General features: G+C 46.5%; 1 protein-coding gene across 5 annotated transcripts in view; it reads right to left on the minus strand.

Moving 5' to 3' along the window:
• LOC136625233 (uncharacterized) overlaps positions 1–15,403 on the minus strand; it is a 187,265-nt gene that overhangs the window by 86,013 nt on the left and 85,849 nt on the right. The window contains exon 1 of one of the 5 annotated variants that reach the window (XM_066599280.1): positions 14,307–14,382. The exons of 3 other annotated variants lie outside the window; for them this stretch is intronic. The gene's annotated coding sequence lies outside the window, so the exon portion shown is untranslated. Of the gene's footprint in view, positions 1–13,487; positions 14,383–15,403 lie in introns of those variants that run through there. One more of the 5 variants, XM_066599278.1, reaches the window with a different exon arrangement.

Below are 15,403 nucleotides of genomic sequence, written 5' to 3' on the forward strand. Positions count from 1 at the left end.
CTGTTTTTAGTATGACCTTATCGTCCTGGACTAGTAGGTAAGGTGTCTTACAAGATAGGGCCTGGAGCTCGCTTACGCGCCTCGCTGTTGTGATAGCTACCAGAAACACGGTTTTAAAGGTGAGGAACCTAATTGGTATCTGATCAATAGGCTCAAAGGGGTCTTTGCAGAGATTTTGGAGAACTAGGTTTAGGTCCCATGGGGGGACCATGCTATGGCTAACTGGCCTCATTCTTTCTGCCGCTTTCATGAACCTGCGGATCAGTCTATGATCTGCTAAGGGTTGGTCTAGAATGGCCGAGAGCGCTGATACCTGTACTTTCAGGGTCCCTGGTCTCAGGTTTTTATCTAGACCCTCCTGGAGGAAGTCCAAAATCTCCGCCACCGAAGTGTCAAGATTGGAGACTTCCAGCCCCCTCCAGGAGGAGAATTTTTCCAGATTTTGTTATAAATAGCTGAGGTCACAGGTTTGCGAGACTGGCGTAGAATCGCGATAACTCTGGAGGACAGAACTTGTCTTAGTAGCGTCTGTTCCTCAATATCCACACTGCGAGGTTCAGTCTCTCTAAGTTGGGGCACAACACTGGTCCCTGCGCTAGGAGATCCTTCCTGGATGGAAGGCGGATTGGCTCCTTGATGGCGAGTCTTAGGAGCACTGGAAACCATGCACTTTTTTCCCAATATGGGGCGATTAGGATCAGCGTGATATGGCTTTGCTGGAACTTCTGAAGAACTCTCGGGATCAGGGGTATGGGGGGGAAGGCATATGCCAGACTGAAGTCCCAACTCTGGGAAAAGGCGTCTAACCCCTCGGCCCTGTCCCTCGGATCTAGGGAAAAGTAGGCGGGGCATTTTGAATTTTTGCTGCTCACGAACAGGTCCAACTGTGGACTGCCCCAGGTTTCTGTAATAAGACAAAATTCCTCTTGATTCAGAGACCATTCGCTGGGGTCTAGGCGTCTTCGACTGAGAAAGTCGGCTGTCAGGTTGTGGGACCCTTTGAGATGGACCGCTGTCAGGGTATGTACCGTGGTCTCCGCCCATCGGAAGATCCGGGCTGTCAATTTCAGCAGGTGAAAATTTCTGGTGCCTCCCTGGTGGCGAATAAGTGAAACGGCGGTCACATTATCAGAGAAGATCTTAACATGTCTCTTCTTTAGGATATCCTGAGCCCTGTGAAGCACCTCCCAGATGGCCCTAAGTTCTCTGAAATTTGAGGTCTGGGCACGCAACGTCAGACCCCATTCGCCCTGGAGCAGGCGCTGCCCCACTTGCGCTCCCCAGCCAGACTGGCTTGCGTCGGTGACTACGGAGACCACCCATGGGGACTCTGCTTCTAGATTGTCTGTTGACCGCCACCAGCGAAGGGACCCTGTGACAGATGATGACATGGGCATTCTGCTGTCCAGAGAGGTTGTTGCCCTGTCCCAGTTGCCCAGGATGGCTCTCTGTAGCGTTCTTGAGTGCGCCTGGGCCCAAGGAATAATGCCGATACAAGAGCCTCATTGCCTCATTGCGTCCCTAATTGTTATTTGCTTCTTCTGGCCGCATTTCTGTGCTGCCAGTCTAAGGCTTTCCTGCCTGGGTGAAGGCAAAGACAAGGTCTGCGACACCGAGTCTACCTGTACCCCCAGGAAGGTTTTCCGCGTCTCGGGGAAAAGACTAGACTTAGGGAAGTTAACTAGCCACCCCAGTCTCTGAAACAGGGAGATGACTCGGCTGGTATCCTCTTTGAGGATCTTCGGCGAGGAAGCAATTACCAGGAAATCGTCCAAGTAAGGGGTGATGTTTATGCCTGCTACATAGAGATGCGCCACCATCTCTGCTACTATTTTAGAAAATATTCTGGGTGCCGTAGAAATGCCGAAAGGTAGGCACTGGAATTGAAAATGGCGTACACGGCTTCCTATCCTGATGGCAAACTGCAGGTACTTGTGATGTTCTGGCAGGATTGGGACGTGGTAGTACGCGTCCTTTAGATCGATGGTACTCATAAAGTCCCCTCTTTCGATCAGAGTTACTGCTGACCTGACGGTTTCCATTTTAAACCTTTTGTAGGTAATAAATTTGTTCAGGCCCTTCAGATTAAGGATCATCCGGAAACTGCCGTTTGGTTTTTTGATCAAAAATAGGGGTGAGTAGAATCCCAGGCCCTGCTCTACTGTGGGGACCCGAACCACCGCCCCCATTTGTAGCAGCTTAGAAATTTCATTTTTAAAGATATCCTGCAGGGCAGGGGATTGCGTGGGGGTGACTCTGAAGAAATTAGGGGGCCGGGTGAAGAATTCTATTCTGTACCCCTGGACTATGAGCTGCAGAACCCACGGGTTATCTGTAATCTCCTGCCATTCCCGGGAAAAATTCAGTAGTCTGCCCCCCACCTGGTACTCCTCTATGGGGGTAGGGGTTGTTTTGTCTTACTCCTGCCCCCTTTGGGGTAGGACCAGTGCCCGGTCTTTCCTTTACCCAGATATGGCTTGAAGGATGGCTGACGTTTGTGGGGAAATCCCGTTCTCGCCTGGTCCGGAAAACTGTGGGTCTTGTCGGTAGCCTTTTTAAGGATCTCCTCCAAGTCCGCGCCAAAGATGTGCTGGCCATAAAAAGAAATGTTACACAGCCTTCCTTTGGATGCCGTATCTGCCTTCCACGTTTTCAGCCAGACCGCCCGCCTGGCCATGTTAGACATTGCGGCGCTTCTGGCCGCCAGCCTCATAGATTCGGCAGATGCGTCTGCCAGGAAGCCTGTTGCTGATCTTAGTAGAGGCATGCATTCCAGTAACGCGCCTCTAGGGGCCTTCTGTTTGATCTGGTCGTCGAGTTCACCTAACCAGAGGAACATTGACCTTGCCACAGAAGTCGCTGCGATATTGGACTCCAGCGTATAGGCCGTTGTTTGCCAGGCCCATTTCATCAAGGCGTCTACCCTGTTGTCCATCGGATCTTTAAGGTGAGAGGAGTCCTCGAATGGTAGGGCTATCTTTTTGGCCATTCTGGCCACCTGTGCGTCCACCTTGGGAACATCCTCGTAGATGCTCACGTCTTCCTCCGCGAAACGGAGTGTCTCTTTATACTCGCGGGATAAATAGAGGTGTTTGTCCGCGCAAGCCTATTCATTCGTGATCACTTTTTTCAGGGTATCATTTACCGGAAAGACGATGTGGTTCCTTGGTCTGAGCCCGCCGAACATGTCGTCCTGTACGGACCTTGGCTCGACCACATCCTCGACCTTCATAGTATTCCTGACTGCTTTAATCAGGTCATCCAGGTCCCCAGATGAGAAATAGTATTTTTTATTCTCATCCTTGGTGTCAGGGGGACGGTCAAAGAGTTCACCATCTGACAGGTCGCCCAGGGATTGTTCAGACTCTGAGCTCGTTAGCGGTATGTGGCTAGACCTTTTAGGGGGCCTTCTTTCCCGCTGAGCTGGGGGGGGGGGGAGACTGGAAATCGATGCCCGGACCTCCTCTCTAACCAGGGATCTAATATCTTCCCTAAATGCAGCCTGTTCATCCATAAGGATCTTGGAGGTACAATCAGGGCATAGCAGCTTTTTATACGCCTCGTCCAGTTTTTTAAGACACAGGGCGCATTTCCTGTGTCTTTTCTTAAGGTCCTGTTTAGACCGGGTGGATTCCCTGTCCTGCAAAGATATATGCATGCACGTAAGGGAAAAAAAACCCCACACAATGCTAAATCCCTGAGCATATCATCCCTGCAACAAGTCACACTCACAGTTTGCAGGGCTTCCATCTCTGATTCCTTTGTAGTCATGATGCCAGATAGCGTAGACAGAACCAGATAGACAGATTAATCCTTCTCTGAAGGTGTGCTGTCAGTGGAAGCTTGCCGGCGGGTCTCCATTTTTAAATCTCCCGCCACTTCCGGGCTCTGCCGACGGCATCTGACGTCACCGCGTCACGCCGTGTCAATGGCTCCGCCCCCTGACATCGCGCACGGTCGCGCCGGCATGCCTGGAGGAGAGAGGCATCTGAGCCTATGGCCCGCCGCTCTCCCCGGCTGAAGAACGCTGCACAGAGCTCTGGAAGAGGAAAGAGGGGACTCAAGGACCTCTGGTCCGCTGCTCCGACCGCTGCGGTGGTGAACCCCGGGCGGTCAGACCTGTGGCCCGCCGTACTCCCTGACCGCGCTGACACCCGAAGGGAGATGAGAAGGGAAGCAGCCCTGTGGACCGTCAACCCTACTGTCAGCCTGCTTGGGCAGGAGGCTACACCAACCTCTATCTAATTTAGCCTAAAAAAAATTGCTCTCCATTCAGCGCTCTAATGAAGTAGACAGCTAGTTAACTGAGTCAAGACTATTTGACCAAGGGTTCAGTTAGCTATACTAACAAGTTTGCTGACCTTTCTGCAGATCTAGATTTAAGTGGAGGGGTATTGTCTCCTCCTTTACTTACTTAGTCTAGACAGTCAGTAAACTGGGTCACTAGCATCTGACTGCAGGTCTAGTGAGTTAAACTAGCAAATCTGCTGACCTCTTTGCAGATCTAGATTTAACCTGAGGGGTATCGTTCCCCTAATCCTTATCTTTTTCTCTGAGCGCTGAGACACTGGTCTATACAGCAGGAGAATGGTGTTATAGAATAATAAACCATCTCTACGTTACCGATATTATCAAATCGGGTAGACCAATGGTAGCTACACACCAATGGTAGCTGCTAAGAGGCGGTGTATAAATACCAAATTTACACCTGCCAATCAGGAGAGCCAATATCAGAATTATTTGGGACTCCTATAAAATCTATCTTGAGCCGTCCCAGAAAATTCTTTTGCAACTATTAAAAATCAAGATACACCCGCAATTATTCTCTCGCATAAACAACTAACTACCGAGATATATCTACTCTGATTCATATATCTGTCAAATCTTCCACATTGATGGACATATGTATTCTAAACAATTGACCACCCAGTTCTAGAAAAGTCGTGGGTCCGACTGAAATGCATTTTTTGTCTTTGTCTTATTTTCTCATCAGTGGATGAGTGTCTTGAGCCCAAAGTGTGTTTTTTAAAGTAAAAGTAATAAAATATTATAGTTTTAAGGGATCTTCTGTGATTTGAAGAGAGGTGAGGGGGGAAGCAGCCCTGTGGACCGTCACCCCAGCTGTCATCCTGCGGCTCCCTGGAGGGAGCTCCTCTTGCATGTCCCTGTAGGGACAGGAACCACTGGAGAATGGGAGTCAGGAGGAGCCTTTTGAAGTCTCTTGCTTCCTGTCCCTACAAGGTCAAGGTGCAACCTCCAGGTATGCCGTCAGGATGACTCCGGGGAAAATTACATATACAACATACATATATACTGTTTAACAATTTACACACACACAAACAAACTTTGAGGAAGCAGCATCTGAGCTAAAGAAGCGCTATAAAGAGAGAGCTGACAAGAAAATACCCTTTATAAGCCCCACTAACAGTTTTGCCATTCCTGAAACACTGTGCTAAAGTCTTCTTTAGTACTCACAAGCTTCCATGAAGATTCTCTACTTCTTGTCTGAAGTTGTCGTCCGTAGAAAACAGCTCTGGCTTGAACAGACATCAGGTTTGGAAAAACAAACAGTCTCTCTTTCAGCATCGGGGTGATTTATGGGCTGCTGTACACAGGATTTCTTGAAAGTTTACAAAACGTGTCTCTAATTACAGCAGGACAGAGGAGAAGGAAGAAGCTGAGTTTTGACATGGCTGTCAGCTTCCTCCAGATCCATCTCAGCTCTTCTCCCCTCCAAGTGACCTCTTCACAGTCTCACTCCATACTCCCCACTGCTCTTCATTTTTGTATTCCAATACGGTTTATCAATTTCTAAGTGTGCAATACAAAATGAGCCCGGAAGAAGTCCCCTTTTTTTCCCTCACTTATGGAGCCTGTCACAGCTTAACTGATTTACGACGGTGCCTAAACAACCTTAAGTCTTTTGTTTCCCGACTCCCTCTTCTTATTTAATGAAGTCCAGCCTAACTACACTTTGGTAAATGAACCCATAGTTAGAACAGTTGCTCCTAACTTGCAGGTAAAGTACTTTTATTCTGTAGTGCCAGTACAAGTCAATACACAGCATATACAACATTTATGCCCCAAATAGAATGACTACTCCACAACGGGCCTATGCACCAAAAAGTAGTCGACGCGGACATGAACGCACTAGAAGTCCGAAGGGGAATTTCCCAACTAGTACGCAAGAGACACAGAACACTGAAACCTCTCACAGAAATAGCTGGCTTAAGTGACAAATGGAGATACTTACATCCTGAAGGCAGGGAATACTCATTTTACTCGCACACCAATCATGGTCATGTATTGACCTCAGACTCATATTGCAACATCTGGTACACAAAGTGCAGGAAGCAGAAAAGCTAAACATGGTAATCTCCGACCACTCACCAGTAATGATAAAGCTACAAAATACATACCCAAAGGGCACTGATTTCATATAGAGATTTCCAACCTACCTAACCAGAGATGAAAACATCCTAGCAGCACTTGAAATGTCGTGGCTAAATTACACGAAACACAACAAGGAACACATGGCAAACCCCACCCTATTCTGGGAAACAGTGAAAGCTGTCATACGGGGCAACCTAATGGGGTACAAGTCCAACCTATGCAATTAAATAAACACACACTATGACGAGACAAGTCTCAAACTATGTGAAACATACACAACATTCTTGCAGACACAGATGATACAAGAGAAGGAAAAAGGGCGTCTCAATAAAGCTGACTTTCAACTCTGCTAGATAGGAAAGAAAGATCACACCAAAAATACCTGCAAGCCGAGCTATACAAACACGGCAACAAAGCAAGCCAACTTCTAGTGAGACTAGCAAAAGGACAGCATCAAAACACACACATAATATCCATCAGAGACAAACAGGGGCAAACACAAACTCCCAAAGCACATAAACACAATACTCCAGGACATATTTCACAACACTATACAAGCCCCAGACAAACATGGAAAGCGGGAAAGAATTCCTAAAGAAGTTTTCGCTGCCCACCCTAAGTTAAATACAACTAGCATCACTAAATGAACAAATAACAGAGGAGGAGGTCAAACAGGCAATAATACTATTATCCAATGCTAAAGCACAAGGCCCAGATGGATACCGAGGGGAATTTTACAAGTCCCTCAAGACCAGGATATCCCTCACACTAAGAAATCTCTTCTACCAAATACTGCAAACCAGAAAGCAGTCTGACCAAGCCAACCTAGCACACATAAAACTAATCCCAAAACCAAACAAAGACAGGGAACTCTCAGAATCATACTGCCCAATGTCACTCATCAACCAGGATATCAAACTAGTGTCTAAAATCATGGCTCACAGACTCAGCAAACACATGACCTTGCTGGTAGGCCTGGCACGGTGAGGTTTGTGAAAGGCCACTTGACAGTCACAAACATTCGCTAAGTCCTGGCAACGCTCGATGCCATATGAGTGCGCCTAAATCACTAGCCCCAATCACAGAAGCACAGCCCAATCCTACGAGCATTGGACGCAGAAAAGGCATTCAATAATGTAAATTGGGACTGGCTAAACTTGGTGCTAAGCAAAATGAAGATTAAAGCAACCCCAAAGCCAGAATACACATGCCAGGCTCTCTGTCAGTCTCATTTGAACTCCACAAAGGCAGAAAACAGGGCTGTCCGCTATCACCCCTTACTATTCGACCTGGCACTAGAGCCACTAGTTGCATTACCAACCTCTGCTTTCTATCTCTGAGCCAGTTCTTTACCCAACTACACACATTTTTGCCCAGACCAAGCTGTCTCATTTTATTTATCAACCTATTATGCGGCACGGTGTCAAATACTTTATAGAAATCCAGACATACAAGAACAATAGACTCTCCCAGGTCCAGCTAGAACTTAATTGTAGAAGCTGATCAGATTGGTCTGACATGATCGACCCCTCATGAACCCGTGCTGATGAGGAGTTATTCCATTGTTTTTCTTGAGGTATTCTAGGATGGCGTCTCTCAGAAACCCCTTGAATATTTTTTCAATTATTGAAGTGAGACTTACCGGCCTGTAGTTACCAGGCTCTTTTTTGGACCCCTTTTTGTATATTGGAACCACATTGGCAATGCACTGATCTAGTGGTACAAACCCGGTCTCGATAGTATCCATAAATATTTTTTTAAAAAGCGGTCTATATAGTGGAAGTTAAAAGATTGATCGACTCAGATATGTATAAGGGCATAAATTGAAGCTGACCTTATACGCAGACGACATTCTACTGTTTCTAGAATATCCAGAATTGCATCTGAAGCCAATATTAAAAATGATAGCTGAAGAGTTTTCTCGGGCTATAAACAAACCCCCTGAAAAACAAAATACTAGAACTGGGGGCACCCTGTCCTACTACGCTATGGACGTCACTCGATTGGTTGACCAACATAGCGAAACCCTTAATCACATATTTAGGCATCAAAATAGGAAAAACGCCAAGCTCCATTTACATGCTAAACTGCCCACCACTATTTGACAAAATAAAGAAAGAACTAAAGCAATAGCTACAACTGACACTATCCTTATTGGGACGATGCCGCCTCATAAAAATGATGAATTTCTCAAAACTATTATATCCAATGCAGACAATCCCCCTAATACTCAAACACCGAGACGTGACCCACCTGATCACATGATGGTGATGACATCATGTGACCAGGGGCGGAGCTAAGAGGCGTTAACCGATTACATGGCGGTGACATCACAGGTGCTGTCAGGCTCTGCACATTTTATGCTTTAGGACCTGCAATGTCACCATCATGTGATCAGGGGCGCAGCATGTAACGCACTCACTCAGACAAGTTGTCGTTAGCACTTTGATACAGGAGAGAATGTATCTAGGACTACACATACAGAACCCTTACTCAGAGACATTCTAGGGGCGATCAACCAGTGTAACACAGCCCTGAACACACTGCATCTGCAAGTAGGCTCAGTGCAACAGGATATGAGGCTAGTCAGGCATGCTATGTAGAAGATTTCTGAGCATATGGCAGCAGTGGAGAAGCGGATGAGCACGGTAAGAGACAAAATAGTACCATTAACATGACGAGGGACGATGGAATGTAATGGAGAAGGGCTATTTCCACGATTGAGGAGTATGGTTGTCACTAAGGACTCAGAATTAATTGGAGTAAATCCACAAATATGACAACAGACAAACCTGACCTGATTATCCTAACTGAACAGGCCCCATCGGTCTGTACATCCACATTTAGGGGGGTTAGAAATACATGTTTATTTTTGGAGAAAAAAAAAAGACAGTCTCAATAAAAAATTATTGAATTAAATATAAAAAATAGGTTGGAATGCGACGATGGAAAAAACTGAAAATTAGTTGGTCTGTAAGGTGCAAACAGGCTTCATCACTAAGGGGTTAATGGTGATGGGAAAAATAAAAGTAAAAAAAATTGATTTAAACTATTTATTTCTCTTTTTGGTATCGCTGTATTATGTCTTATTACTACATATTTCATTTTTCTATACTCCTTATATCTGATATGTGTTACTTTTTATCTAATTCTGCTTTTGGTTCCATTATTTCCGTTTTATAATGCTGACAATTACACCTGCTATTTGCTCTTTGTAGACCGTCCCCCCCCCCCCCCCGCTGCTGGTGCCTCAGGATTGGTGTAAACCCCGGTGACATCAGACGGCTTCTTCCTGCTTCTGTCAGGCATTTGTTTGTAATTGTATTATAGCCAACTAGTGGCCTGATGGAAGAGCCGGTCCGGCTCAGAACCAAGTAGTCCAATAATGGATTTACTCTACCCGCCAGCCCCTTCCTCTACAGCAGCGCTGATCTCCCTCTCGTTCTTTTAACACTTCTTACTCCCCGGTCTCAGTGGGACAGAATGTACTCCATCCCTTATGGAGACTGTGAAACTCTATGACATCTGTCAACTAAAGGCCCTTTTACATATAACAGGTGTCGGACAACCAATGCCTGACACTCGTCCCTGTGATACTCGCTCTGCACAGGAGCGGGGATCGCCAATAGCGTGGCCAGCAGGGAGGCAGAGCAGCTGGAGGAGAGTTCTCTCCTGGCTCTCCCCCGCCCCTCTCCACGTACTGTAAGCAGCGGCTGCTCAGTACTGAACGGCTGCTGCTTACAGCAAACGAAGCGTTGTTCAGATTTCAAGCTTCATAAACGTAAACGACTGCATGATTCTTGCCCAGTCATTCAGTTTCTGTATGCTTTTACACTGGACAATTATTGTTCACAACCTCACGAGAATAATAATTGTCTTGTGTAAAAGAGCCTTAACTCCCATACATTTCAGCTGCCGTAAAACAGCACCTGCCGCACAGTGTATATATATACAATGGAGGACGGACGTATGGCTTGAAAAAAAAAAAATTTAAAATGGCAAAATAACAAAATGAAAACCTTTCTGTTTTACTGGTTGAAATGTAATGAATGACACTAAAATTACATTCCCAAGATAATGTCTTTAAGAAAAAAGGAGAGAATTGTAGAACATTTAAAAAAAACGCAGGAAAGGGCACAAATGTGAGCCACATGTTCCTTGTGTAATGTATGAGAATCAGCAGACGTGTGAGGCAGGGAAAGTAGAGAGAATCACAGCAGCACATTAGGACAGACATATAAAATCCATTATTTTTGCGATGTCCATCTATTTGGTATATGTAAAGTAAAAGGACCAAGAAATGTTACATAGATGTGTGGCCCGGTAATACTGCCCGGTTATTACTCTGGGGCCTCACTCACACTTTTTTCGCGCTGTAGAGTGTATGGAAAGCACACAGCAAACATAGGACAGGAGCATCTTTGCGCACCACGGAGCCAACAGGCGAGTTTGCACCTCCATGTCCTATCTTTGTTAGATGCGCCAATTAAGCCCGTCTGACAGGCGCTCGTGTGAACGCTTCTATAGGAACCGATTTGTTCTTTTAGAAGTGCTTTTTTCGCATTCCTATTAGTGCGCTAAAAAACCCCAAAACGCTTGAGTGAACGAGGCTTAAGGGGCGATAAATCATTCAGACTCCCGCATCCAGCTGGAATCTGAAGATTGTCGTTCAGTCTAAATGCTGCACCGAATGAACGGCGATCAAGAATTCGTTCTAGTTCAGTTTGTGCATGCATAAAACTGAGCGACAGATCAGGCCGTATAAACAGGCAGTTGTTCATAAATGGAGGCGGGTGAGTACGATCCCCGGCGGCTCCACCTCCATCACTCCGCAATGATCGTTCCTGTGTACAATCACAAGATTCATCGCTGGGACGACTTGTTGGGCATCTGCACCCAGCCGGTCATCTCATGTGAAAGCACCTGAGGCTACAAACCAGAAGGACCAACTGGAGTTTATCTTTAAAGAAAAACTGATAATTTAAAACTTTTAAAACCCATGAAAACTTGAACAGTCTTACATAGCGATGTACAAAAAAAGTGCATATTGCAGCGTCCCATATATAGATCCCGGACACCTGACATATGTGGGGAGCTGGGAGGCTAAAGTGTTGGCTTGTCAAAGGCCAGTGTATCACTGCAGGCCACCGAAGACACCCCTAGGCTAGGGAATGCCAATCACACGAGATAATGGGGGTTGTAGTTGTCATGGGTGACGCCACCATTCCTTCACATACCGGTATGACCCTCGTTGGAGAATAAATGCAGTCTCAGACAGTTTCTTAGTACCATGGGTCCCTAGGAATGTCTAGGGCCCGTCAAACTTTACTTGATAAACTTCAAACAATTAATACAAGGCAGTTCAGTTAAAGGCGTTACAGTGCAGGCAAATGGCTTCACAACATAGTACCTCCACACGGCTCCCATAGACTCAAAGACGCACATGTGTGACCAAAGACTAGCTTTCTTTCAGTACCTCCACCCCAACTTGAAGATGCGTGGGTGTGACCATAAAAGGATGTACCTCTACACGGTGATGCTGGCTCTGGACGGCCGTGTAGGAAACTCATACAATCAGACAGCACCATTTGCACTGGTCTTGAGAAGAAGTAGTTACTTACAAGTGCTCTCTAACTTTTGGGGGCTCAATCCACTTATATCCAGAAGTCAAGCAGCACAGGATATCTCTCCTCCGCTTCCATCTTCACCACAAGGAGGCTGAAGGTGCCTCCATGTAGCTCTGTGCTTTAGACTCCATCTGCAGACAAGATGAAGGCCACTCCAGAAGATAGAACTTCTTTCCCGCTCTCAATCACTCCTATTTATACCCTCTCTCATACCACAGGACATGACAGACTTGATACATTTACATGCAGGCTTGGATTTTATTAAAGTTAACCTCTCAAGTGCTGCAGCTGTGCAACACTCACACTGGAAATGACAAGACAGCTTTGCACAGTGCGTCCGCATAATACAAATGTATGGCATTGATGGAGGGGATTAGGATGTTGTACTGGGTCACTACACGTACCAGAATATACATAACAGAGATAAAGTCACAGCATAACCGAAATAAGCTAAAAACACTTCTAGACCCGCGACTAATTAATCACCTGGTGGTCACTATGAAGGAGTAGTGGAAGCAGAAGGTATTCTGGTCTCACAGGGCTAAAAAGTGTGTAGAACAATTCAATACGATACACAAAACAATAAGACAAACTATGGCCACCTGCAGACGGCCGGTCGGATCCCACTGCGAGAATTCTCACAGCGTGATGCGGTCCTGGGCCCTTGCGGAAGCCTGCGGCTTACCCACTCCCGGCATCTCCTCTCTGCGCTTTGTGACGGCTGCCACCCAGCCGTCGCGCTGGGAGTGACATTTCTGTGCGGGCCTCTGTGAGACCCGCATAGAAATAGAACATGCCGCGATTTGTTTTCCGCGTGAGTTTTCAAGCGGACAAATCACGGTCGTCTGCATGGGATTGCGTTATCTAATGCAATCCTATGCAGACGGGCATGGGCGGAAATTCTGCGGGAAATCCCGCCGTGGAATTTCTGCCCGTGTGCAGGGGGCCTATATCAGAAATAGGACATAAAAGATATAAACAGTATACAGTTAGGCCGCCTGCAGATGGGCGGAAAGTCCGCGGAGGGATTTCCCGCGGAATTTCCACCCGTGGAAGCTGCCATAGGATTGCGTTAGCAAACGCAATCCTAGGCAGACGGCCGCGATTTGTCCGCGTGAAATCTTGTGCGGCAAACAAATCGCGGTACGCTCTATTTCTGCGAGCCCCGCACAGAAATTTCACTCCCCGGCTGCGGAAGGAGGTTGAGTACACGCTGCTCTTTGCAGAGGCTCGGGTCGGGTCCCGCTGCGAGAATTCTCGCAGCCGGATCTGACCTGGCCGTCTGCAGGCGGCCTTATACTAGCAAAGGTAGAGCGATACAAAACATGTGTCACATGTAATATTTACACAACACCAACATATTTCACAGCAGTTTACAGATCAGAGGTGGCGGGTACAGACAAAATCCATAAATACATATAGCAGTTAACTAATCAATTCAAAGAAGGCCTGATCACAAGAGCTTACATTCTGAAGGAATAGATCTGCAATAAGGTAAGGTGCTTGTTCTGTACAACGGTCCAGCTTCCTGAGTATCTACACGGGCATCACCAGACGGGATCCATATGTACAGATATAAAGTGCCTATGAGAACAAGAGGTCAGGTTCTGAGAAATACTATAGAAGAGGACTTAGATTAGTTAATGTGATCGGCCGGGCTGAAAGGATGGGTTTTCATTGCACTTAAAACTGTGGATATTGGAAATTAACCTGATTGTCCGGGGTAGCACATCCCAGAGAACTGGTACAGCTCGGAAAACATCTTGGGGGATGGAATCGGAGGTTTAGATTCTAGAAGTTAGTCGGAGATCATTAGCAGGACAGAGAGCAGGTAGGGTGGTAGACAGAGATGATGGAGGAGGTGCAGCTCTGTGGAGAGCTTTATGGGCGGGAGGGACACATTGTACTCTATAGTAAACAGGCAACCGGTTGGATGAAGAGAGAAATACAAGAAACTGGCTCTACCTGCCACATCAGTGCAGGCACTTAACCAATATGCTGGAGGTCTTTTACCAGTGAAATGCCCAAGCTGGTCCCCTGGGTCGTGTCTAGGCCATTGTATGCTGGATGTGGTTTACAATTATACTGGCCCAGAAAGGATCACTGCAGGCTGAAGTCACTGCAACTTCCTGACAACAGCGGCGGATTGGCCATTAATCCCACCAGGAGAAATCCCAGTGGGCCAATTGAGTCCTGGGTCAGACTTTTAATGCGTGGTAGCATAAGGGCTATTTACTGTGTGAGGATAATAAAGAAGGCACTTAACAAGATGGAGGTCATTCATACTTCAGAGATAACCGATCCATTCGTCTCATGGGAATCCTGGGAGTCCATAGGTTCTCTGGTAACATCAGGAGGATCTAGAAGGAAGCAGTTATATCATCAGTATGACGGTCATACAGTATATTCTGATTACCACTGCTGGACGGGTCACCGGCATCTCTGGGGTTAGTAGCTGGAGGCAGAGGGGAGTCATTTACTGGTCATGGCGATGGATTGTGCTTCATGCATGAGGAGCATGGCGGCCATACAGAGCAATGGAGATCTGCGCTGTTGGGAGGATGGGTCCAGACGGAGTGGAATTACATTTCCGTGTGGACCCTCCACACAGAGGCTCCGCGGCATTTACAGCAGCAGCAAAGTGGATGAGATTGTGAAAATCTCGTCCACAAGCTGCGAAAATAATCCGCACAAAACCTGTGCGGAAATGGACATGCGATACTAATTCAATTCCGCAGCATGTCAATCTTATCCCGCCTCCAGAAAGCTAATGCTGTGATTGGCTAACTCACACAACGTCAGCCAATCACAGCCATTCAATTACATCATTGCCGCGTGAGTGGCTGTGATTGGCTGACAGTGCGCGAGTTAGCCAATCACAGCATTAGCTTTCTGGAGGCAGGGATTTCAAGCCCCGCATCCAGAAAGCAATGCTCTGTCGGGGACAAGGAGGGAGCAACAGCCTGCAGAAGCGCCGCAGAACGCCAGGGGAGGTGAGTACTGGTTTTTTTTTGATATACCGTATTCCAGGCGTATAAGGCGACAGTTGGGGGGAATATACGCTGGAATATACGGTATAATTTTATTTAGGTTTTTGCACAATACAACAGCTTTTTTTTAATTATTTTTACACCGCTGCATTCAAAGTCCCGTAACTTTATGATTTTTCCATCAACAAAGCTCTGAGGGCTTGCTTTTTATGTGACAAGTTGTAGTTTTTATCTGTACCATTTTGGGGGTACATACGGCTTTTTGATCACTTTTATTGCATTTTTGGGAGGCAAATGAACAAACTAAGCATTTTGCCAAAAAGTGTTTGAGTTGGTTTTTTTTTTAAACACACACCCTTTTTATATCCCTGTAGGGAACTTGAACCATAGCAG

The sequence above is a fragment of the Eleutherodactylus coqui genome, chromosome 4 (genome assembly GCF_035609145.1).
Source record: "Eleutherodactylus coqui strain aEleCoq1 chromosome 4, aEleCoq1.hap1, whole genome shotgun sequence".
Classification (NCBI taxonomy): Eukaryota; Metazoa; Chordata; class Amphibia; order Anura; family Eleutherodactylidae; genus Eleutherodactylus; species Eleutherodactylus coqui.